The following is a 22375-nucleotide window of genomic DNA, read 5'->3' as shown; positions in this document are numbered from 1 at the left end:
CGGCGAGCCGAGGGGCTGGCAGGCAGGCCCAGGGGTGCTTGGGTGGAGTCTTCCTGGAGGGCCAGCATGAAGGGATGGGTGGGGCTCGAGGGAACCTGGCCGAAAGATCGGCAGGCCACTGGAGCAGGCCCTCTGCAGGAGCATGGGCGCGGTGGCGAAGCCCTGCCAGGCCCATGTGAGAGGCTGGGACGGATCTGCGGGAGGTAGGGGTGGGCGTGGGGTCGGGGTGGGTCTGCGGAGCCGGAGGGAGGCCCGCACTGGTGAACCTCAGGGCAGGGCAGGCCAGGCCAGGGCAGGACGTGGGAGGGGTGGCCCGAGCTCCGGGGCGATGGTGGCGGGGCGGGGGGTGGGGGGGAGGCGGATGGGGCCGAGCCTGGAGTCTGGAGGGAAAGGCAGAGGGCAGGCCGTGACAGTGATGGGGCTGTGGCATGAGGAAGATGGTGGGGGAGCACTCCATTCATTTGGGCGGGGTAGCGGGTGAGCGGGCGAGCCACACTGGTGCGCGGTGCCGCAGGCTGCTCAGGCTCAGCGGTGGGCTGAGGACGCAGGCAAGCCAACGACAGAAACGGGGTGCCAGACGGGGGCCAGACCTGGTCCGAGATGGGTGGGCCCGCCGTACCGCCCCAGAGACCAAAGTCACCACTCATCAGGAGCAAATGTCCAGTCTCGGGTGTGACATGGCTGGGGGCACAGGGTGGGATGGGGGGTGGTGGTTGGGAGCTCCGGTGGCTGAGATTTCACGAGGACCAAGGAGAGCTCCCACGTGACCGAGCACAGCCGTCCCTCCAGGGTACACACCCGCAGAGGGCAAACCTCGGGGAGGCCTGAGGGTGCCCACACCGCCACGGACACGGCGACACTGTTTGCCATGGCCAAGACACGGAGCAAACCCCAGCGCCCATCCACACGTGGCGGGCCCGAGAAGAGGTGGCACAGATGTAGCATGGAACCATCACTCAGTCATAAAGAAATAAGTCCAGTGTTGCCACTTGTCACAAGCAATGATGGACCTAGAGACTCTTACACTTGGTGAAGCACGTCAGACCGCGTTGGACAAAGGCATGTGGAACGTGTGAAAGAATACAAAACGGAGCTATTTGCCGAGGAGAAACCCACTCACGCAGAAAGCCACCTCAGGGGAACGCCAGCGGAAAGGCAGCGCTGGAGGGATGCGTGTGCAGCTGGGACGAACAGATTCGCAGGACCCTGGATAAAGGGAGAAGCGCCAAGGTGATCCAGTTCAACACAGGGAATAAGCGTCAGTACCCTGGAATCCCCTCGAGTGGACAAGAATCTGAAAACATACATGAAATCCAAAATCTGTACACGGGAAACAGAAGCACTTTGCGGTCCACCGGAAACGAGCACAATATTGGAAACCCACTGTACTTGAGCAACAACCGTGACTCCGACACTGGAGTCGGCTTTGCAGAAGAAACGAAATCAACAGGCAAGTAAGTCGGCGGGAAACAGGCGCGCTGTCCCAATCCCACCCTGGGTACATACCCGTGAGAGCCGCAACTCTTCATTCGGAAAGACACGTGCAAACCCCACGGTCGTAGCAGCGCCGTTTGCCGAAGCCGAGACGTGGAGGAAACCCTAGTGCCCATCCCCAACGGCTCACCCACGTAGGTGCCATACCAGAGACAGGGAGAGAATGGGATGGCACTGAGCCATCCACGCGAGTCCAATAGTGTCACTGGCAGCAGCAGCGGAAGCTGGAGCTGCAGAATATTACCCTTGGTGAGGGAAGTCAAACAGGCAGGGTCACAGATGGGCGGAATCTTAAGTGTTGTACAAATTCACCCCTGTGGCAACCAGCGACAGACTCTCAGACTCGGGAAAGCAGCCTCGGGCTTCCCAAGGGCAGAGTCACGGACGGAGGGATGGATGAGGAGCCGGGCTCAACGGATGTACCGTACCAGTACTGCGTAGAAAGGAGAGGAGCAACAAGGAGACACGGGATACTACAGGGAATGAGATCCCATATCCTGTCACCACCTGTAACGGAAACCGATCTGAAACCCTCATCCTACACGCACAGGTGTGAATCACAACGTTGTACAGCAGACACGGGCACCAGGCTGTAGTTGTACACTTCCAGAACAACAACTGCCACTCCGGGGAAGTCAATCCGTCGAGGATCGGTCCAACAGTAGGACAAAGAAGAGCTCACATGATGATCCAGCAGACCCAATCCCGGCTACTCATCGGGAAAAGACAACACGCCCAATGGGAAGAGAGGCGGGCATCCCCCAGGGTCATCGCAGCCCTCGGTGCCGTAGCCGAGACGTGGGAAACGCTCACGTGCCCGTCGACCCGTGGCCGGCACGAGAAGGTGAGGCAAATACGTACCGTGGAATATGACGCAGCCGTCAAGTAGCAGCGGCCATCGCCATGGGCCGCAACGCCGCACGGACCCACAGAAGGGTCCGCTGACTGAAGTGAGTCGGGTAGAGAGGGACAAAGCTCTGTGGACTCGAACAACGAATACCAGTGAATCTATGTGCAAAGGGGAAACCGACCTGGAGACGGAGAGAACGTGCATAGGGCTAGCCAAGGGGAAAGGCAGGGGAGGGACGAAGTTGGAGTCGGATCAAGAGATAGGAAATACTGTACTTACAGTCGATGAGCAACAGAGCTTTCCTCTGTAGCATGACAACTGTATTCGTGTCTCGCCTTAACCTACACTGGAAAATCCCCTGGAAAAGAACAGGGGACTGAATCACTTTGCCGAGCACCTGAGACTAACCCAGGACTGTAAAGCAGTTCTCCTCGTGTTGGAAGAAGCAGAAGGAGGAGCAGGCCCTGGCCTGGGGTAGGGGGTGGGGGGAGGCAGGCCAGTGCGCCAAATGCAAAGGCAGGTTCCTGGACAGCCTGGGATTTGGAATGGCTCAGGGAGGACCTGGGCGTTGGGGGGGGGTGGTGTGCAAATGGTGGAGGTGGGGAGCCGGGTGGGGGTGGGATGGGGGTTGCGTTTGGGGAAGTAGGGGCACGGTGAGGGTGCAGGCTGAGGTGGTGGTGCTCTTGGGGCAGGGCTGATGCTGAGGTGAGGCGCGCAACAGGGTTTCAGGGGCATGGGGTGGTGTTTGGGGTGGTGTTTGAGGCGGTGAGGCCGTCCCTGTTGGAGACCCATTTCTGCCGAGGGACGGGAGCTGGTGGACTTCTTTGGAACTCCTCCTGCAAGACGCTGGTCCAGGGACCCTCCAGGCGAAAGGGAGGTATGCTTGCCAGATGTGGCAACATCCTTGCTCCTGGCTGTGCAAACGTAGTGTGATTGATTCTCGGAGTGTGGGGAGAGTGAGGCAGGGAGCTTGGAGACGGACGTGGTGAAAGGTCTTGAAGAGGTGGTGCGGGCGGCTGCCAGCCGTGGGCTATTCCTTCCAAGTGCAATCCCTGAGCCCCCGGCTGGGTCCGGGTGAGGAAGCGAGCAAACACAAGAAAGGCGCCTGGACGCACGGGCGGCTGAGCCCGCAGGGCTTGGGGCCACGGAGGCTTGGCAGCAGGGCCTTTTCTGGGTGGGGTGGGGTGGGGTGGGGTGGGGCGGGGTGGTGGGCGTCTGCGTGGGAGAGGCAGCGGGCGGCAGGTAGCAGCCAGCGGTTGCAGGAGCGCTGCCTGGAGCGCCTTTCAGCCGGCAGACCTAGCTGGGCTCTGGGGCTGCACTGCGGGACCAAAAGGGGACGCTGTGGCTGCATGGGCCGGGAATCGAACCCGGGCCTCCCGCGTGGCAGGCGAGAATTCTACCACTGAACCACCCATGCACCGATGGCCAACGCCGCCCGACGCTGCCCCAGAGGCGCTGACCGCCACCCGCCCGGCACTGCTCACTGCTCACTGCTCGCCCGTCGGCATCTATCTGCTCCATCGGAGCAGGAGACGACGGTGGGGAGCGGGGAGAGGGGGCGACCTGAAAGCCAGGATCCGGGCACGTGCAGGACCACAGGGCGCGGCGCTCCCGGAGGGTTCCACTCGGCCCGTCGCGCGCCTTCTGCGCCGACCACGGCCGCCGCGACCCTGTCGGTGTCGCCCGAGGGGGCCGGGAGCCGACGCCTCCCGCCCGGCGCCGAGATCCCTGTCAGGTGCAGGCGCAGGCGCTGCGTGGTCGCTGCTGCCGCGCGCCGACGTTCCTCTCAGCGAACGCCGGGTCCCGACCCAAAGGCGTGTGAGGCCGGCTCGTGCGCTCTGGCGGACCGCGCGCCCGAGGTCCGGCTCTGACGGGGTGGTGGTGCTGGTGAGGAGGGGCCCTTTGGCAGAGCGGCTCCTGGCTCGGGGACTGCCGGCTGAGGCAGGGAGCGCGCTCTGGAAGGGCTTGGCTCCGGCCCGGGCAGCGGCTTCCCCCGGGAAGGCCGGGGGCGCCGGCCGGGCGCCGGTGGGCGGGCTGCACGGGCACGTAGGGCTTCTGCTCCCTCCCCAGAGGAGCACCCTTCCCGGGACGGACTGGTGCCAGGAAGACCGGTGTTCGCTGGCCAGCAGGAAGGCTGGGAGGCACGTGTCCCTGGCGGGCGGCAGGCAGGTGTGGCGCGGCCAAGGCCGCAAGGCGCAGAAGCGTCGAGGGCACGCAGCACCCCCCTGGCGGGCAAGGCGGGGGCTCGGCCGCCTCGGTGTGACTGGGGAGCGCAGGCGGGCCGGCGGGGCGGGTGCGGAGGACAGGGTGCCGGCCGGAGGGAGAGCGGCCGGGGGCGGACGTGGAAGCAAGGCTGCGAGAGCGAGTTGGCCGTTCCCCGGCAGAAGTCGGAGCGCCGGCGACGCGAGGAGGCCTTGCCAGCCGCCGCGGGGCTGCGTGCTTCGGTGCGGCCGGGGGCGGGGCGGGGCCGTGGGAGTGGGAGGGTGGGCGAGGGTGGGCGAGGGGGAGGCGGGGAGGCAGGAAAACCAGCAGCTGCAGCTGCAGCCAGCTGGGGAGGAAAGATGCGCTGAGGAGGACTGAAGGTTCCTGGGGTGGGGGTGCAGGTGGCGGGAGGCGGCGCGTGTGTGGAGCAAGGCAGTGGCGCGGGGAGGACGGGCGCGTTTGTCCGGCGGGCCAAAAGGCTGGCTTGTCAGGAGTGGGATTCGAACCCACGCCTCCAGGGGAGACTGCGACCTGAACGCAGCGCCTTAGACCGCTCGGCCATCCTGACGGCGGGCCTGGCTGGGCGCGTGGCCGCTCGCCTGGCTGGGACCCGACGCGGCGCGAGCCCCGGCGCCCTTGGCGGGCCGCGCGCCGCGCCGCGCCGCGCTAGGCAGGCAGGCAGGCAGGCAGGCAGGCAGGCAGGCGGCCGTCCGGGGTGGGTGTCGACGGAGCCGGCGCGCGGCGGCCGGCCGAGGCGCCTGGCTCGGCGGCTGGCCGCGCCCCGGACCCAGCCGGGCCGTGGGCGGGCCGGCCCCTCCCCAGCCGCGCCTCTCCTGGCCCGACGCCGGCCGGCGCGCGCCCACCGTGTCCTCGCAGCCTCGCTTGCCTTCTCGGGCCCCCTTCTCCCGGCGGAATGCCCGCGTGGGAGGCAAGAGGCGGCGCGCCCTGGGGAGTGTCCAGTGCCGCGGGGGTCCGGGGCCCTGTCGGGGTGGCGGGCTGCCGCTGTGAGCGAGGCGGTGGGTTGGGTGCGCGGTTGGGTCGGGACCCGCGGTGGCCGGGGGCCCGTGCTGGGCAGGGGTCGCGTCGGCAGGCAGCCCGAGAGCCCGTGAGCGGCCGGGCGGTAGGACGGTCGCCGCCGTCCTCGTTAGTATAGTGGTGAGTATCCCCGCCTGTCACGCGGGAGACCGGGGTTCGATTCCCCGACGGGGAGGCCACACACCCTTTTTGGTGGCCGCGGTCGCTCTCTGTCCTGCCGCCAGGCCCCCAGAGGCCCTTCGTCTGGTCCCGCCGCCTTTGGGCGAGGCGCCAGGGCGCGGTGCGCGGCCTAGCCACCGTCGACCCCCTCTCCCCGTGCGGGCCTCCAGCCCGAGCCCTTTGTGGTCGCCGGGCGCACGGTCGCCACGGCCGAGCGAGGGCCTCCTTGGCCACCCCACGGCCTTGCCCGACCAGAGCCGGAGCTTGCGGCCCGCGGGGCCGCCCGGCCGCCCACGCACCCACTCCCACTGGCCGCCTCAGTGGGCTCCTAGGCTCGCGACGCCCCCGCCGTGCGGCTCGGCACAGCGCCGCGACGCGTGCAGGCAGCTGGGTCCCGTGTCCCCAAGTCGTCGTGGGAAGTGGGCGCGCCCAGCGCCCGGTGGAGAAGGGCTTTGGCCAGCTGGGTGCGGGAAGCTGCGTGCCCCGCGTTGCCCGCCGGAGGTGAGGGCGGAGGCGTTCGCGGGCCGCGGCGGGGAGCGAAGGGCCGCAGGGCCGCAAGGCCGTCGGGCCGGTGGACCACGGCAACGGCGTAGCGCCGACGCGCATGGGGCGCCGCGCGGCTGCTGGTGGCGCCGACGGCGGCGCAGAGCCTCCGGCTGACGGGGCGTCGGGGCAGGGATGCGGAGGCGGTGGCGGCAGGGGCGGCAGGGGCGGCAGGGGCGGCGGGGCGGCGGCGGCGGCGGCGGCGGCGGCTAGATTATGCTGGGGCGATCCCGGGGCCGGCGTCCGGCGGCCGCCCGGGCTGTGTAGCGTTGGTGGTATAGTGGTGAGCATAGCTGCCTTCCAAGCAGTTGACCCGGGTTCGATTCCCGGCCAACGCAGCGGGCCGACCTTTTGCTGAGCTGCACCGCCCTCCCGGCAGGGGCGATGGCGGGGGAGAGAGAGCTGGGAGCGGGGAGCCAGCCCGCTGGCCCGCGGCTTTTGGCGTGTGTGCGAGAAGCCGGCGGCGCGCGCAGTGTTTTGAGGGGGCTGAAAGCAAGACGGCACGCCAAGGCAGGAGGACTGACGCGGCCGGCGGGCGGCTGGACTTGCAAAGGCCGGGTGTGGGCGGCAAGGTGGCGCGGGCGGGTGGCATGGAGGCGCTGGGTTCAGCGGGAGCAGGCGAGGGCCTGGCCCCGACGCTCCCTGGTGGTCTAGTGGTTAGGATTCGGCGCTCTCACCGCCGCGGCCCGGGTTCGATTCCCGGTCAGGGAAGCCTTTCTTCTTCCTCTCCGGAGGCCTGCCACCTGCCGGGATCCTCGCCGGCGACCCTCCCACCTTTACCCTTTTAGCCTACGCAATGGCAACCCACTCCAGTCCTCCTGCCTGGAAAACCCCATGGACGGAGGAGCCTGGGAGGCTGCAGACCATGGGGTCGCTAAAAGTCCCATAGGACCGAGCGACTTCACTTTCACTTTTCACTTGCATGCATTGCAGAAGGAAATGGCAAGCCACTCCAGTGTTCTTGCCTGGAGAATCCCAGGGACGGGGGAGCCTGGTGGGCTGCCGTCTATGGGGTCGCACAGAGTCGGACAGGACTGACGCGACCTAGCAGCTCAGCACTGCGCCAGAGGCCCCCGGGACCCTGCACCTCCAGCCCAAGCACGATTCAGGCCACCTCCGCCGTCCCCCGGGGCAAACCTTTGTTGGCCGCGGTGGCAACCTCGCGCCGCTTTCACCACGACCGGCCTGAGGCCTCCCATCCCCCGCCTCCCTCCCTCCTGAGGGGCTGCGGCTGCTGGCCCTGGTGGCGGCGGTGATGCTCCTGGGCTTGTGCTGGTTCTCCTGCTGTGGGGGGCGGGGGGGGGCGCGGGGGGGTGGGGGTGAGGAGGTGGGGTGGGATAGGGCGGGGTGGGGATAGGGGCGGGGGTAGGGGCGCGAGCTGTGGTGGTCGCCAGCGGGGGCCAGCAGCGGCAGGGGCGGTGGCCGCAGCCGAAGGTGAGCGAAGGGGCTGTGCCTCGGGGAGTGGGGGCCAGTGGCCACGGACACGCCTGCCTTCCCATGTCCCTCATGCCAGCCCCGTCTCTGGGCGGCTTGGCCACTGCGCGCCAGGTCCCGGGCTGGCTGTGACTCCCGTATGGTGCTGGTGTCTCCAAGAGGGTTCTGGTCTTGAGTGGGCTCTGAGAGGCGGACCACGGCGCCCGGGAGGCATCGGGATCAGTTCAGTCGCTCAGGGCACTGTAGCAGCCAGGCTTCCCTGTCCATCACCAACTCTCGAGGCTTGCTCAAACTCATGTCCGTCCAGTCGGGGATGCCATCCAAGCCTCTCGTCTTCTGTCGGGTCGTCCCGGTCTCCTCCTGCCTTCCATCAGGGTCTTTCCCCGTGAATCAGTTTTGCGGGTCGGGTGGCCAGAGGATTGGCGTTTCGGCTTCAGCCTCAGTCCTTCTAATGAATATTCAGGACTGATTTCCTCTAGGATGGACGGGATGGGTCTCCTCGCAGTCCAAGGGACTCTCAAGAGTCTTCTCCAACACCGCAGTCCAAAAGCATCAATTCTTCGGCACTCATCCTTCTTTATACTCCACCTCTCACATCTGTACGTGACCGCTGGAGAAACCGTAGCTTTCCCGAGACAGCCCCTCGTCACAGACCTCGTCTCTGCTTTGCGACATGCTGTCCAGGTTGGTCATAGCTTTTCTCCCAAGGAGCGAACGTCTTTTCATTTCGCCGGCGCGGCCGGCGTCTGCAGTGCTTTGGGGCAGCCCCCCAAAATGAAGTCTTTCCCGCTTTCCGTTCTTTCCCCGTCTATTTGCCATGAAGTGATGGGACGGGATGCCATGATCTTAGTTGTCTGAATGTTGAGTTTGAAGCCAACGTTTTCACTCTCCTCTTTCACTTTCCTCAAGGGGCTCTTTAGTTCTTCTTCGCTGTCCCCGAGGCAAAGGGGTGAAGATGGATGTGGACCTGTGCCTCGAATCCCACCACCGCTTAGTGGAAGTGAGAGAGCTCGCAGATCCGGGCGGGGCGGGCCGGCCCGGCTGGGCAAAGCTAGCCCACCAGCCTGGAGGCGGCAGATGCGCTCGAGGCAGCGATGCCTGCCAGGGAGGACAACCCGACCGTCAGGGTGTTTCCCTTGCCTGACCACAGCTCTCAATCCTACCGGACTGAGGCAAGATTTCCCCAGGCCTCCCTCCCCCACTCGTAACCAAAGGTGGGCACTGGGGCGCGCGCACACCCACACCCACCCACCCACCCACCCACACACACACACACACACACACACCCACCCACCCACACACACACACACGCACAGCGCCCTGTTCCCCGCACCCCTCCCCTAGTTATGACGTCTACGAGTTTCCCATTCTCATCCAACTGTCTATCCAGGATCCACTCCATCCCTCTCGCCAACCTGTCATTGTCTTCCCCTAGGAACTCTCCCCGAGGGTAATCGCCCACCACAGTCTCCCCTTGGGCCAATCTCGAGGTCGTCTTTCCCCAAAGGGTTTCATTCCACGTCCGTTCAAGGACTGTGTCCTTCGGAGGGGAAGTGGACGGCCGACCAAGGGCACCAAAGTGCGGCGAGGGCGGCACACTCGGGTGGGATGGCGCCTGTCCCCTGTGGGAAAGGAGCCCCCGTGGCCCGACGTGTGCTTGCCGTGGCCAAAGGAGGTTTCCTTGAGGCCCCTGCCGGGGCCGTGGGCATCAGCGTGCGTGGGGGAGACTATGGGACGAAGGTGCTTGGGGCCATGGCTGGTGGGCGCCCCACGTGGATCAGGGACCTGGGCAGAGCGATCATCGCAGGGAGAGGGGGCGGCGGCGAGCCGAGGGGCTGGCAGGCAGGCCCAGGGGTGCTTGGGTGGAGTCTTCCTGGAGGGCCAGCATGAAGGGATGGGTGGGGCTCGCGGGAACCTGGCCGAAAGATCGGCAGGCCACTGGAGCAGGCCCTCTGCAGGAGCATGGGCGCGGTGGCGAAGCCCTGCCAGGCCCATGTGAGAGGCTGGGACGGATCTGCGGGAGGTAGGGGTGGGCGTGGGGTCGGGGTGGGTCTGCGGAGCCGGAGGGAGGCCCGCACTGGTGAACCTCAGGGCAGGGCAGGCCAGGCCAGGGCAGGACGTGGGAGGGGTGGCCCGAGCTCCGGGGCGATGGTGGCGGGGCGGGGGGTGGGGGGGAGGCGGATGGGGCCGAGCCTGGAGTCTGGAGGGAAAGGCAGAGGGCAGGCCGTGACAGTGATGGGGCTGTGGCATGAGGAAGATGGTGGGGGAGCACTCCATTCATTTGGGCGGGGTAGCGGGTGAGCGGGCGAGCCACACTGGTGCGCGGTGCCGCAGGCTGCTCAGGCTCAGCGGTGGGCTGAGGACGCAGGCAAGCCAACGACAGAAACGGGGTGCCAGACGGGGGCCAGACCTGGTCCGAGATGGGTGGGCCCGCCGTACCGCCCCAGAGACCAAAGTCACCACTCATCAGGAGCAAATGTCCAGTCTCGGGTGTGACATGGCTGGGGGCACAGGGTGGGATGGGGGGTGGTGGTTGGGAGCTCCGGTGGCTGAGATTTCACGAGGACCAAGGAGAGCTCCCACGTGACCGAGCACAGCCGTCCCTCCAGGGTACACACCCGCAGAGGGCAAACCTCGGGGAGGCCTGAGGGTGCCCACACCGCCACGGACACGGCGACACTGTTTGCCATGGCCAAGACACGGAGCAAACCCCAGCGCCCATCCACACGTGGCGGGCCCGAGAAGAGGTGGCACAGATGTAGCATGGAACCATCACTCAGTCATAAAGAAATAAGTCCAGTGTTGCCACTTGTCACAAGCAATGATGGACCTAGAGACTCTTACACTTGGTGAAGCACGTCAGACCGCGTTGGACAAAGGCATGTGGAACGTGTGAAAGAATACAAAACGGAGCTATTTGCCGAGGAGAAACCCACTCACGCAGAAAGCCACCTCAGGGGAACGCCAGCGGAAAGGCAGCGCTGGAGGGATGCGTGTGCAGCTGGGACGAACAGATTCGCAGGACCCTGGATAAAGGGAGAAGCGCCAAGGTGATCCAGTTCAACACAGGGAATAAGCGTCAGTACCCTGGAATCCCCTCGAGTGGACAAGAATCTGAAAACATACATGAAATCCAAAATCTGTACACGGGAAACAGAAGCACTTTGCAGTCCACCGGAAACGAGCACAATATTGGAAACCCACTGTACTTGAGCAACAACCGTGACTCCGACACTGGAGTCGGCTTTGCAGAAGAAACGAAATCAACAGGCAAGTAAGTCGGCGGGAAACAGGCGCGCTGTCCCAATCCCACCCTGGGTACATACCCGTGAGAGCCGCAACTCTTCATTCGGAAAGACACGTGCAAACCCCACGGTCGTAGCAGCGCCGTTTGCCGAAGCCGAGACGTGGAGGAAACCCTAGTGCCCATCCCCAACGGCTCACCCACGTAGGTGCCATACCAGAGACAGGGAGAGAATGGGATGGCACTGAGCCATCCACGCGAGTCCAATAGTGTCACTGGCAGCAGCAGCGGAAGCTGGAGCTGCAGAATATTACCCTTGGTGAGGGAAGTCAAACAGGCAGGGTCACAGATGGGCGGAATCTTAAGTGTTGTACAAATTCACCCCTGTGGCAACCAGCGACAGACTCTCAGACTCGGGAAAGCAGCCTCGGGCTTCCCAAGGGCAGAGTCACGGACGGAGGGATGGATGAGGAGCCGGGCTCAACGGATGTACCGTACCAGTACTGCGTAGAAAGGAGAGGAGCAACAAGGAGACACGGGATACTACAGGGAATGAGATCCCATATCCTGTCACCACCTGTAACGGAAACCGATCTGAAACCCTCATCCTACACGCACAGGTGTGAATCACAACGTTGTACAGCAGACACGGGCACCAGGCTGTAGTTGTACACTTCCAGAACAACAACTGCCACTCCGGGGAAGTCAATCCGTCGAGGATCGGTCCAACAGTAGGACAAAGAAGAGCTCACATGATGATCCAGCAGACCCAATCCCGGCTACTCATCGGGAAAAGACAACACGCCCAATGGGAAGAGAGGCGGGCATCCCCCAGGGTCATCGCAGCCCTCGGTGCCGTAGCCGAGACGTGGGAAACGCTCACGTGCCCGTCGACCCGTGGCCGGCACGAGAAGGTGAGGCAAATACGTACCGTGGAATATGACGCAGCCGTCAAGTAGCAGCGGCCATCGCCATGGGCCGCAACGCCGCACGGACCCACAGAAGGGTCCGCTGACTGAAGTGAGTCGGGTAGAGAGGGACAAAGCTCTGTGGACTCGAACAACGAATACCAGTGAATCTATGTGCAAAGGGGAAACCGACCTGGAGACGGAGAGAACGTGCATAGGGCTAGCCAAGGGGAAAGGCAGGGGAGGGACGAAGTTGGAGTCGGATCAAGAGATAGGAAATACTGTACTTACAGTCGATGAGCAACAGAGCTTTCCTCTGTAGCATGACAACTGTATTCGTGTCTCGCCTTAACCTACACTGGAAAATCCCCTGGAAAAGAACAGGGGACTGAATCACTTTGCCGAGCACCTGAGACTAACCCAGGACTGTAAGGCAGTTCTCCTCGTGTTGGAAGAAGCAGAAGGAGGAGCAGGCCCTGGCCTGGGGTAGGGGGTGGGGGGAGGCAGGCCAGTGCGCCAAATGCAAAGGCAGGTTCCTGGACAGCCTGGGATTTGGAATGGCTCAGGGAGGACCTGGGCGTTGGGGGGGGGGTGGTGTGCAAATGGTGGAGGTGGGGAGCCGGGTGGGGGTGGGATGGGGGTTGCGTTTGGGGAAGTAGGGGCACGGTGAGGGTGCAGGCTGAGGTGGTGGTGCTCTTGGGGCAGGGCTGATGCTGAGGTGAGGCGCGCAACAGGGTTTCAGGGGCATGGGGTGGTGTTTGGGGTGGTGTTTGAGGCGGTGAGGCCGTCCCTGTTGGAGACCCATTTCTGCCGAGGGACGGGAGCTGGTGGACTTCTTTGGAACTCCTCCTGCAAGACGCTGGTCCAGGGACCCTCCAGGCGAAAGGGAGGTATGCTTGCCAGATGTGGCAACATCCTTGCTCCTGGCTGTGCAAACGTAGTGTGATTGATTCTCGGAGTGTGGGGAGAGTGAGGCAGGGAGCTTGGAGACGGACGTGGTGAAAGGTCTTGAAGAGGTGGTGCGGGCGGCTGCCAGCCGTGGGCTATTCCTTCCAAGTGCAATCCCTGAGCCCCCGGCTGGGTCCGGGTGAGGAAGCGAGCAAACACAAGAAAGGCGCCTGGACGCACGGGCGGCTGAGCCCGCAGGGCTTGGGGCCACGGAGGCTTGGCAGCAGGGCCTTTTCTGGGTGGGGTGGGGTGGGGTGGGGTGGGGCGGGGTGGTGGGCGTCTGCGTGGGAGAGGCAGCGGGCGGCAGGTAGCAGCCAGCGGTTGCAGGAGCGCTGCCTGGAGCGCCTTTCAGCCGGCAGACCTAGCTGGGCTCTGGGGCTGCACTGCGGGACCAAAAGGGGACGCTGTGGCTGCATGGGCCGGGAATCGAACCCGGGCCTCCCGCGTGGCAGGCGAGAATTCTACCACTGAACCACCCATGCACCGATGGCCAACGCCGCCCGACGCTGCCCCAGAGGCGCTGACCGCCACCCGCCCGGCACTGCTCACTGCTCACTGCTCGCCCGTCGGCATCTATCTGCTCCATCGGAGCAGGAGACGACGGTGGGGAGCGGGGAGAGGGGGCGACCTGAAAGCCAGGATCCGGGCACGTGCAGGACCACAGGGCGCGGCGCTCCCGGAGGGTTCCACTCGGCCCGTCGCGCGCCTTCTGCGCCGACCACGGCCGCCGCGACCCTGTCGGTGTCGCCCGAGGGGGCCGGGAGCCGACGCCTCCCGCCCGGCGCCGAGATCCCTGTCAGGTGCAGGCGCAGGCGCTGCGTGGTCGCTGCTGCCGCGCGCCGACGTTCCTCTCAGCGAACGCCGGGTCCCGACCCAAAGGCGTGTGAGGCCGGCTCGTGCGCTCTGGCGGACCGCGCGCCCGAGGTCCGGCTCTGACGGGGTGGTGGTGCTGGTGAGGAGGGGCCCTTTGGCAGAGCGGCTCCTGGCTCGGGGACTGCCGGCTGAGGCAGGGAGCGCGCTCTGGAAGGGCTTGGCTCCGGCCCGGGCAGCGGCTTCCCCCCGGGAAGGCCGGGGGCGCCGGCCGGGCGCCGGTGGGCGGGCTGCACGGGCACGTAGGGCTTCTGCTCCCTCCCCAGAGGAGCACCCTTCCCGGGACGGACTGGTGCCAGGAAGACCGGTGTTCGCTGGCCAGCAGGAAGGCTGGGAGGCACGTGTCCCTGGCGGGCGGCAGGCAGGTGTGGCGCGGCCAAGGCCGCAAGGCGCAGAAGCGTCGAGGGCACGCAGCACCCCCCTGGCGGGCAAGGCGGGGGCTCGGCCGCCTCGGTGTGACTGGGGAGCGCAGGCGGGCCGGCGGGGCGGGTGCGGAGGACAGGGTGCCGGCCGGAGGGAGAGCGGCCGGGGGCGGACGTGGAAGCAAGGCTGCGAGAGCGAGTTGGCCGTTCCCCGGCAGAAGTCGGAGCGCCGGCGACGCGAGGAGGCCTTGCCAGCCGCCGCGGGGCTGCGTGCTTCGGTGCGGCCGGGGGCGGGGCGGGGCCGTGGGAGTGGGAGGGTGGGCGAGGGTGGGCGAGGGGGAGGCGGGGAGGCAGGAAAACCAGCAGCTGCAGCTGCAGCCAGCTGGGGAGGAAAGATGCGCTGAGGAGGACTGAAGGTTCCTGGGGTGGGGGTGCAGGTGGCGGGAGGCGGCGCGTGTGTGGAGCAAGGCAGTGGCGCGGGGAGGACGGGCGCGTTTGTCCGGCGGGCCAAAAGGCTGGCTTGTCAGGAGTGGGATTCGAACCCACGCCTCCAGGGGAGACTGCGACCTGAACGCAGCGCCTTAGACCGCTCGGCCATCCTGACGGCGGGCCTGGCTGGGCGCGTGGCCGCTCGCCTGGCTGGGACCCGACGCGGCGCGAGCCCCGGCGCCCTTGGCGGGCCGCGCGCCGCGCCGCGCCGCGCTAGGCAGGCAGGCAGGCAGGCAGGCAGGCAGGCAGGCAGGCAGGCGGCCGTCCGGGGTGGGTGTCGACGGAGCCGGCGCGCGGCGGCCGGCCGAGGCGCCTGGCTCGGCGGCTGGCCGCGCCCCGGACCCAGCCGGGCCGTGGGCGGGCCGGCCCCTCCCCAGCCGCGCCTCTCCTGGCCCGACGCCGGCCGGCGCGCGCCCACCGTGTCCTCGCAGCCTCGCTTGCCTTCTCGGGCCCCCTTCTCCCGGCGGAATGCCCGCGTGGGAGGCAAGAGGCGGCGCGCCCTGGGGAGTGTCCAGTGCCGCGGGGGTCCGGGGCCCTGTCGGGGTGGCGGGCTGCCGCTGTGAGCGAGGCGGTGGGTTGGGTGCGCGGTTGGGTCGGGACCCGCGGTGGCCGGGGGCCCGTGCTGGGCAGGGGTCGCGTCGGCAGGCAGCCCGAGAGCCCGTGAGCGGCCGGGCGGTAGGACGGTCGCCGCCGTCCTCGTTAGTATAGTGGTGAGTATCCCCGCCTGTCACGCGGGAGACCGGGGTTCGATTCCCCGACGGGGAGGCCACACACCCTTTTTGGTGGCCGCGGTCGCTCTCTGTCCTGCCGCCAGGCCCCCAGAGGCCCTTCGTCTGGTCCCGCCGCCTTTGGGCGAGGCGCCAGGGCGCGGTGCGCGGCCTAGCCACCGTCGACCCCCTCTCCCCGTGCGGGCCTCCAGCCCGAGCCCTTTGTGGTCGCCGGGCGCACGGTCGCCACGGCCGAGCGAGGGCCTCCTTGGCCACCCCACGGCCTTGCCCGACCAGAGCCGGAGCTTGCGGCCCGCGGGGCCGCCCGGCCGCCCACGCACCCACTCCCACTGGCCGCCTCAGTGGGCTCCTAGGCTCGCGACGCCCCCGCCGTGCGGCTCGGCACAGCGCCGCGACGCGTGCAGGCAGCTGGGTCCCGTGTCCCCAAGTCGTCGTGGGAAGTGGGCGCGCCCAGCGCCCGGTGGAGAAGGGCTTTGGCCAGCTGGGTGCGGGAAGCTGCGTGCCCCGCGTTGCCCGCCGGAGGTGAGGGCGGAGGCGTTCGCGGGCCGCGGCGGGGAGCGAAGGGCCGCAGGGCCGCAAGGCCGTCGGGCCGGTGGACCACGGCAACGGCGTAGCGCCGACGCGCATGGGGCGCCGCGCGGCTGCTGGTGGCGCCGACGGCGGCGCAGAGCCTCCGGCTGACGGGGCGTCGGGGCAGGGATGCGGAGGCGGTGGCGGCAGGGGCGGCAGGGGCGGCAGGGGCGGCAGGGGCGGCGGCGGCGGCGGCGGCGGCGGCTAGATTATGCTGGGGCGATCCCGGGGCCGGCGTCCGGCGGCCGCCCGGGCTGTGTAGCGTTGGTGGTATAGTGGTGAGCATAGCTGCCTTCCAAGCAGTTGACCCGGGTTCGATTCCCGGCCAACGCAGCGGGCCGACCTTTTGCTGAGCTGCACCGCCCTCCCGGCAGGGGCGATGGCGGGGGAGAGAGAGCTGGGAGCGGGGAGCCAGCCCGCTGGCCCGCGGCTTTTGGCGTGTGTGCGAGAAGCCGGCGGCGCGCGCAGTGTTTTGAGGGGGCTGAAAGCAAGACGGCACGCCAAGGCAGGAGGACTGACGCGGCCGGCGGGCGGCTGGACTTGCAAAGGCCGGGTGTGGGCGGCAAGGTGGCGCGGGCGGGTGGCATGGAGGCGCTGGGTTCAGCGGGAGCAGGCGAGGGCCTGGCCCCGACGCTCCCTGGTGGTCTAGTGGTTAGGATTCGGCGCTCTCACCGCCGCGGCCCGGGTTCGATTCCCGGTCAGGGAAGCCTTTCTTCTTCCTCTCCGGAGGCCTGCCACCTGCCGGGATCCTCGCCGGCGACCCTCCCACCTTTACCCTTTTAGCCTACGCAATGGCAACCCACTCCAGTCCTCCTGCCTGGAAAACCCCATGGACGGAGGAGCCTGGGAGGCTGCAGACCATGGGGTCGCTAAAAGTCCCATAGGACCGAGCGACTTCACTTTCACTTTTCACTTGCATGCATTGCAGAAGGAAATGGCAAGCCACTCCAGTGTTCTTGCCTGGAGAATCCCAGGGACGGGGGAGCCTGGTGGGCTGCCGTCTATGGGGTCGCACAGAGTCGGACAGGACTGACGCGACCTAGCAGCTCAGCACTGCGCCAGAGGCCCCCGGGACCCTGCACCTCCAGCCCAAGCACGATTCAGGCCACCTCCGCCGTCCCCCGGGGCAAACCTTTGTTGGCCGCGGTGGCAACCTCGCGCCGCTTTCACCACGACCGGCCTGAGGCCTCCCATCCCCCGCCTCCCTCCCTCCTGAGGGGCTGCGGCTGCTGGCCCTGGTGGCGGCGGTGATGCTCCTGGGCTTGTGCTGGTTCTCCTGCTGTGGGGGGCGGGGGGGGGCGCGGGGGGGTGGGGGTGAGGAGGTGGGGTGGGATAGGGCGGGGTGGGGATAGGGGCGGGGGTAGGGGCGCGAGCTGTGGTGGTCGCCAGCGGGGGCCAGCAGCGGCAGGGGCGGTGGCCGCAGCCGAAGGTGAGCGAAGGGGCTGTGCCTCGGGGAGTGGGGGCCAGTGGCCACGGACACGCCTGCCTTCCCATGTCCCTCATGCCAGCCCCGTCTCTGGGCGGCTTGGCCACTGCGCGCCAGGTCCCGGGCTGGCTGTGACTCCCGTATGGTGCTGGTGTCTCCAAGAGGGTTCTGGTCTTGAGTGGGCTCTGAGAGGCGGACCACGGCGCCCGGGAGGCATCGGGATCAGTTCAGTCGCTCAGGGCACTGTAGCAGCCAGGCTTCCCTGTCCATCACCAACTCTCGAGGCTTGCTCAAACTCATGTCCGTCCAGTCGGGGATGCCATCCAAGCCTCTCGTCTTCTGTCGGGTCGTCCCGGTCTCCTCCTGCCTTCCATCAGGGTCTTTCCCCGTGAATCAGTTTTGCGGGTCGGGTGGCCAGAGGATTGGCGTTTCGGCTTCAGCCTCAGTCCTTCTAATGAATATTCAGGACTGATTTCCTCTAGGATGGACGGGATGGGTCTCCTCGCAGTCCAAGGGACTCTCAAGAGTCTTCTCCAACACCGCAGTCCAAAAGCATCAATTCTTCGGCACTCATCCTTCTTTATACTCCACCTCTCACATCTGTACGTGACCGCTGGAGAAACCGTAGCTTTCCCGAGACAGCCCCTCGTCACAGACCTCGTCTCTGCTTTGCGACATGCTGTCCAGGTTGGTCATAGCTTTTCTCCCAAGGAGCGAACGTCTTTTCATTTCGCCGGCGCGGCCGGCGTCTGCAGTGCTTTGGGGCAGCCCCCCAAAATGAAGTCTTTCCCGCTTTCCGTTCTTTCCCCGTCTATTTGCCATGAAGTGATGGGACGGGATGCCATGATCTTAGTTGTCTGAATGTTGAGTTTGAAGCCAACGTTTTCACTCTCCTCTTTCACTTTCCTCAAGGGGCTCTTTAGTTCTTCTTCGCTGTCCCCGAGGCAAAGGGGTGAAGATGGATGTGGACCTGTGCCTCGAATCCCACCACCGCTTAGTGGAAGTGAGAGAGCTCGCAGATCCGGGCGGGGCGGGCCGGCCCGGCTGGGCAAAGCTAGCCCACCAGCCTGGAGGCGGCAGATGCGCTCGAGGCAGCGATGCCTGCCAGGGAGGACAACCCGACCGTCAGGGTGTTTCCCTTGCCTGACCACAGCTCTCAATCCTACCGGACTGAGGCAAGATTTCCCCAGGCCTCCCTCCCCCACTCGTAACCAAAGGTGGGCACTGGGGCGCGCGCACACCCACACCCACCCACCCACCCACCCACACACACACACACACACACCCACACACCCACCCACACACACACACACGCACAGCGCCCTGTTCCCCGCACCCCTCCCCTAGTTATGACGTCTACGAGTTTCCCATTCTCATCCAACTGTCTATCCAGGATCCACTCCATCCCTCTCGCCAACCTGTCATTGTCTTCCCCTAGGAACTCTCCCCGAGGGTAATCGCCCACCACAGTCTCCCCTTGGGCCAATCTCGAGGTCGTCTTTCCCCAAAGGGTTTCATTCCACGTCCGTTCAAGGACTGTGTCCTTCGGAGGGGAAGTGGACGGCCGACCAAGGGCACCAAAGTGCGGCGAGGGCGGCACACTCGGGTGGGATGGCGCCTGTCCCCTATGGGAAAGGAGCCCCCGTGGCCCGACGTGTGCTTGCCGTGGCCAAAGGAGGTTTCCTTGAGGCCCCTGCCGGGGCCGTGGGCATCAGCGTGCGTGGGGGAGACTATGGGACGAAGGTGCTTGGGGCCATGGCTGGTGGGCGCCCCACGTGGATCAGGGACCTGGGCAGAGCGATCATCGCAGGGAGAGGGGGCGGCGGCGAGCCGAGGGGCTGGCAGGCAGGCCCAGGGGTGCTTGGGTGGAGTCTTCCTGGAGGGCCAGCATGAAGGGATGGGTGGGGCTCGAGGGAACCTGGCCGAAAGATCGGCAGGCCACTGGAGCAGGCCCTCTGCAGGAGCATGGGCGCGGTGGCGAAGCCCTGCCAGGCCCATGTGAGAGGCTGGGACGGATCTGCGGGAGGTAGGGGTGGGCGTGGGGTCGGGGTGGGTCTGCGGAGCCGGAGGGAGGCCCGCACTGGTGAACCTCAGGGCAGGGCAGGCCAGGCCAGGGCAGGACGTGGGAGGGGTGGCCCGAGCTCCGGGGCGATGGTGGCGGGGCGGGGGGTGGGGGGGAGGCGGATGGGGCCGAGCCTGGAGTCTGGAGGGAAAGGCAGAGGGCAGGCCGTGACAGTGATGGGGCTGTGGCATGAGGAAGATGGTGGGGGAGCACTCCATTCATTTGGGCGGGGTAGCGGGTGAGCGGGCGAGCCACACTGGTGCGCGGTGCCGCAGGCTGCTCAGGCTCAGCGGTGGGCTGAGGACGCAGGCAAGCCAACGACAGAAACGGGGTGCCAGACGGGGGCCAGACCTGGTCCGAGATGGGTGGGCCCGCCGTACCGCCCCAGAGACCAAAGTCACCACTCATCAGGAGCAAATGTCCAGTCTCGGGTGTGACATGGCTGGGGGCACAGGGTGGGATGGGGGGTGGTGGTTGGGAGCTCCGGTGGCTGAGATTTCACGAGGACCAAGGAGAGCTCCCACGTGACCGAGCACAGCCGTCCCTCCAGGGTACACACCCGCAGAGGGCAAACCTCGGGGAGGTCTGAGGGTGCCCACACCGCCACGGACACGGCGACACTGTTTGCCATGGCCAAGACACGGAGCAAACCCCAGCGCCCATCCACACGTGGCGGGCCCGAGAAGAGGTGGCACAGATGTAGCATGGAACCATCACTCAGTCATAAAGAAATAAGTCCAGTGTTGCCACTTGTCACAAGCAATGATGGACCTAGAGACTCTTACACTTGGTGAAGCACGTCAGACCGCGTTGGACAAAGGCATGTGGAACGTGTGAAAGAATACAAAACGGAGCTATTTGCCGAGGAGAAACCCACTCACGCAGAAAGCCACCTCAGGGGAACGCCAGCGGAAAGGCAGCGCTGGAGGGATGCGTGTGCAGCTGGGACGAACAGATTCGCAGGACCCTGGATAAAGGGAGAAGCGCCAAGGTGATCCAGTTCAACACAGGGAATAAGCGTCAGTACCCTGGAATCCCCTCGAGTGGACAAGAATCTGAAAACATACATGAAATCCAAAATCTGTACACGGGAAACAGAAGCACTTTGCAGTCCACCGGAAACGAGCACAATATTGGAAACCCACTGTACTTGAGCAACAACCGTGACTCCGACACTGGAGTCGGCTTTGCAGAAGAAACGAAATCAACAGGCAAGTAAGTCGGCGGGAAACAGGCGCGCTGTCCCAATCCCACCCTGGGTACATACCCGTGAGAGCCGCAACTCTTCATTCGGAAAGACACGTGCAAACCCCACGGTCGTAGCAGCGCCGTTTGCCGAAGCCGAGACGTGGAGGAAACCCTAGTGCCCATCCCCAACGGCTCACCCACGTAGGTGCCATACCAGAGACAGGGAGAGAATGGGATGGCACTGAGCCATCCACGCGAGTCCAATAGTGTCACTGGCAGCAGCAGCGGAAGCTGGAGCTGCAGAATATTACCCTTGGTGAGGGAAGTCAAACAGGCAGGGTCACAGATGGGCGGAATCTTAAGTGTTGTACAAATTCACCCCTGTGGCAACCAGCGACAGACTCTCAGACTCGGGAAAGCAGCCTCGGGCTTCCCAAGGGCAGAGTCACGGACGGAGGGATGGATGAGGAGCCGGGCTCAACGGATGTACCGTACCAGTACTGCGTAGAAAGGAGAGGAGCAACAAGGAGACACGGGATACTACAGGGAATGAGATCCCATATCCTGTCACCACCTGTAACGGAAACCGATCTGAAACCCTCATCCTACACGCACAGGTGTGAATCACAACGTTGTACAGCAGACACGGGCACCAGGCTGTAGTTGTACACTTCCAGAACAACAACTGCCACTCCGGGGAAGTCAATCCGTCGAGGATCGGTCCAACAGTAGGACAAAGAAGAGCTCACATGATGATCCAGCAGACCCAATCCCGGCTACTCATCGGGAAAAGACAACACGCCCAATGGGAAGAGAGGCGGGCATCCCCCAGGGTCATCGCAGCCCTCGGTGCCGTAGCCGAGACGTGGGAAACGCTCACGTGCCCGTCGACCCGTGGCCGGCACGAGAAGGTGAGGCAAATACGTACCGTGGAATATGACGCAGCCGTCAAGTAGCAGCGGCCATCGCCATGGGCCGCAACGCCGCACGGACCCACAGAAGGGTCCGCTGACTGAAGTGAGTCGGGTAGAGAGGGACAAAGCTCTGTGGACTCGAACAACGAATACCAGTGAATCTATGTGCAAAGGGGAAACCGACCTGGAGACGGAGAGAACGTGCATAGGGCTAGCCAAGGGGAAAGGCAGGGGAGGGACGAAGTTGGAGTCGGATCAAGAGATAGGAAATACTGTACTTACAGTCGATGAGCAACAGAGCTTTCCTCTGTAGCATGACAACTGTATTCGTGTCTCGCCTTAACCTACACTGGAAAATCCCCTGGAAAAGAACAGGGGACTGAATCACTTTGCCGAGCACCTGAGACTAACCCAGGACTGTAAAGCAGTTCTCCTCGTGTTGGAAGAAGCAGAAGGAGGAGCAGGCCCTGGCCTGGGGTAGGGGGTGGGGGGAGGCAGGCCAGTGCGCCAAATGCAAAGGCAGGTTCCTGGACAGCCTGGGATTTGGAATGGCTCAGGGAGGACCTGGGCGTTGGGGGGGGGGGTGGTGTGCAAATGGTGGAGGTGGGGAGCCGGGTGGGGGTGGGATGGGGGTTGCGTTTGGGGAAGTAGGGGCACGGTGAGGGTGCAGGCTGAGGTGGTGGTGCTCTTGGGGCAGGGCTGATGCTGAGGTGAGGCGCGCAACAGGGTTTCAGGGGCATGGGGTGGTGTTTGGGGTGGTGTTTGAGGCGGTGAGGCCGTCCCTGTTGGAGACCCATTTCTGCCGAGGGACGGGAGCTGGTGGACTTCTTTGGAACTCCTCCTGCAAGACGCTGGTCCAGGGACCCTCCAGGCGAAAGGGAGGTATGCTTGCCAGATGTGGCAACATCCTTGCTCCTGGCTGTGCAAACGTAGTGTGATTGATTCTCGG

The 22375-nt window shown here is 65.5% G+C and overlaps 10 non-coding genes across 10 annotated transcripts; 6 read left to right on the top strand and 4 right to left on the bottom strand.

Moving 5' to 3' along the window:
* Positions 1-3690: 3690 nt before the first annotated feature.
* TRNAG-GCC (transfer RNA glycine (anticodon GCC)) lies at positions 3691-3761 on the bottom strand. Its single transcript has one exon. It is a non-coding gene; the product is annotated as a tRNA-Gly (tRNA).
* Positions 3762-5031: 1270 nt separating this feature from the next.
* Positions 5032-5114, bottom strand: TRNAL-CAG (transfer RNA leucine (anticodon CAG)). The gene has a single exon. It is a non-coding gene; the product is annotated as a tRNA-Leu (tRNA).
* Positions 5115-5684: 570 nt separating this feature from the next.
* TRNAD-GUC (transfer RNA aspartic acid (anticodon GUC)) lies at positions 5685-5756 on the top strand. The gene has a single exon. It is a non-coding gene; the product is annotated as a tRNA-Asp (tRNA).
* Positions 5757-6549: 793 nt separating this feature from the next.
* TRNAG-UCC (transfer RNA glycine (anticodon UCC)) lies at positions 6550-6621 on the top strand. Its single transcript has one exon. It is a non-coding gene; the product is annotated as a tRNA-Gly (tRNA).
* Positions 6622-6922: 301 nt separating this feature from the next.
* Positions 6923-6994, top strand: TRNAE-CUC (transfer RNA glutamic acid (anticodon CUC)). The gene has a single exon. It is a non-coding gene; the product is annotated as a tRNA-Glu (tRNA).
* Positions 6995-13228: 6234 nt separating this feature from the next.
* Positions 13229-13299, bottom strand: TRNAG-GCC (transfer RNA glycine (anticodon GCC)). The gene has a single exon. It is a non-coding gene; the product is annotated as a tRNA-Gly (tRNA).
* Positions 13300-14570: 1271 nt separating this feature from the next.
* On the bottom strand, positions 14571-14653 carry TRNAL-CAG (transfer RNA leucine (anticodon CAG)). Its single transcript has one exon. It is a non-coding gene; the product is annotated as a tRNA-Leu (tRNA).
* Positions 14654-15231: 578 nt separating this feature from the next.
* On the top strand, positions 15232-15303 carry TRNAD-GUC (transfer RNA aspartic acid (anticodon GUC)). The gene has a single exon. It is a non-coding gene; the product is annotated as a tRNA-Asp (tRNA).
* Positions 15304-16097: 794 nt separating this feature from the next.
* TRNAG-UCC (transfer RNA glycine (anticodon UCC)) lies at positions 16098-16169 on the top strand. Its single transcript has one exon. It is a non-coding gene; the product is annotated as a tRNA-Gly (tRNA).
* Positions 16170-16470: 301 nt separating this feature from the next.
* Positions 16471-16542, top strand: TRNAE-CUC (transfer RNA glutamic acid (anticodon CUC)). Its single transcript has one exon. It is a non-coding gene; the product is annotated as a tRNA-Glu (tRNA).
* The last annotated feature ends 5833 nt before the right edge of the window (positions 16543-22375 follow it).

The sequence above is a fragment of the Bos javanicus genome, chromosome 3 (genome assembly GCF_032452875.1).
Source record: "Bos javanicus breed banteng chromosome 3, ARS-OSU_banteng_1.0, whole genome shotgun sequence".
NCBI lineage: Eukaryota > Metazoa > Chordata > Mammalia > Artiodactyla > Bovidae > Bos > Bos javanicus.
Note: the sequence above shows the minus strand (reverse complement) of the source record. Positions and strands in the feature narration are given on the sequence as shown.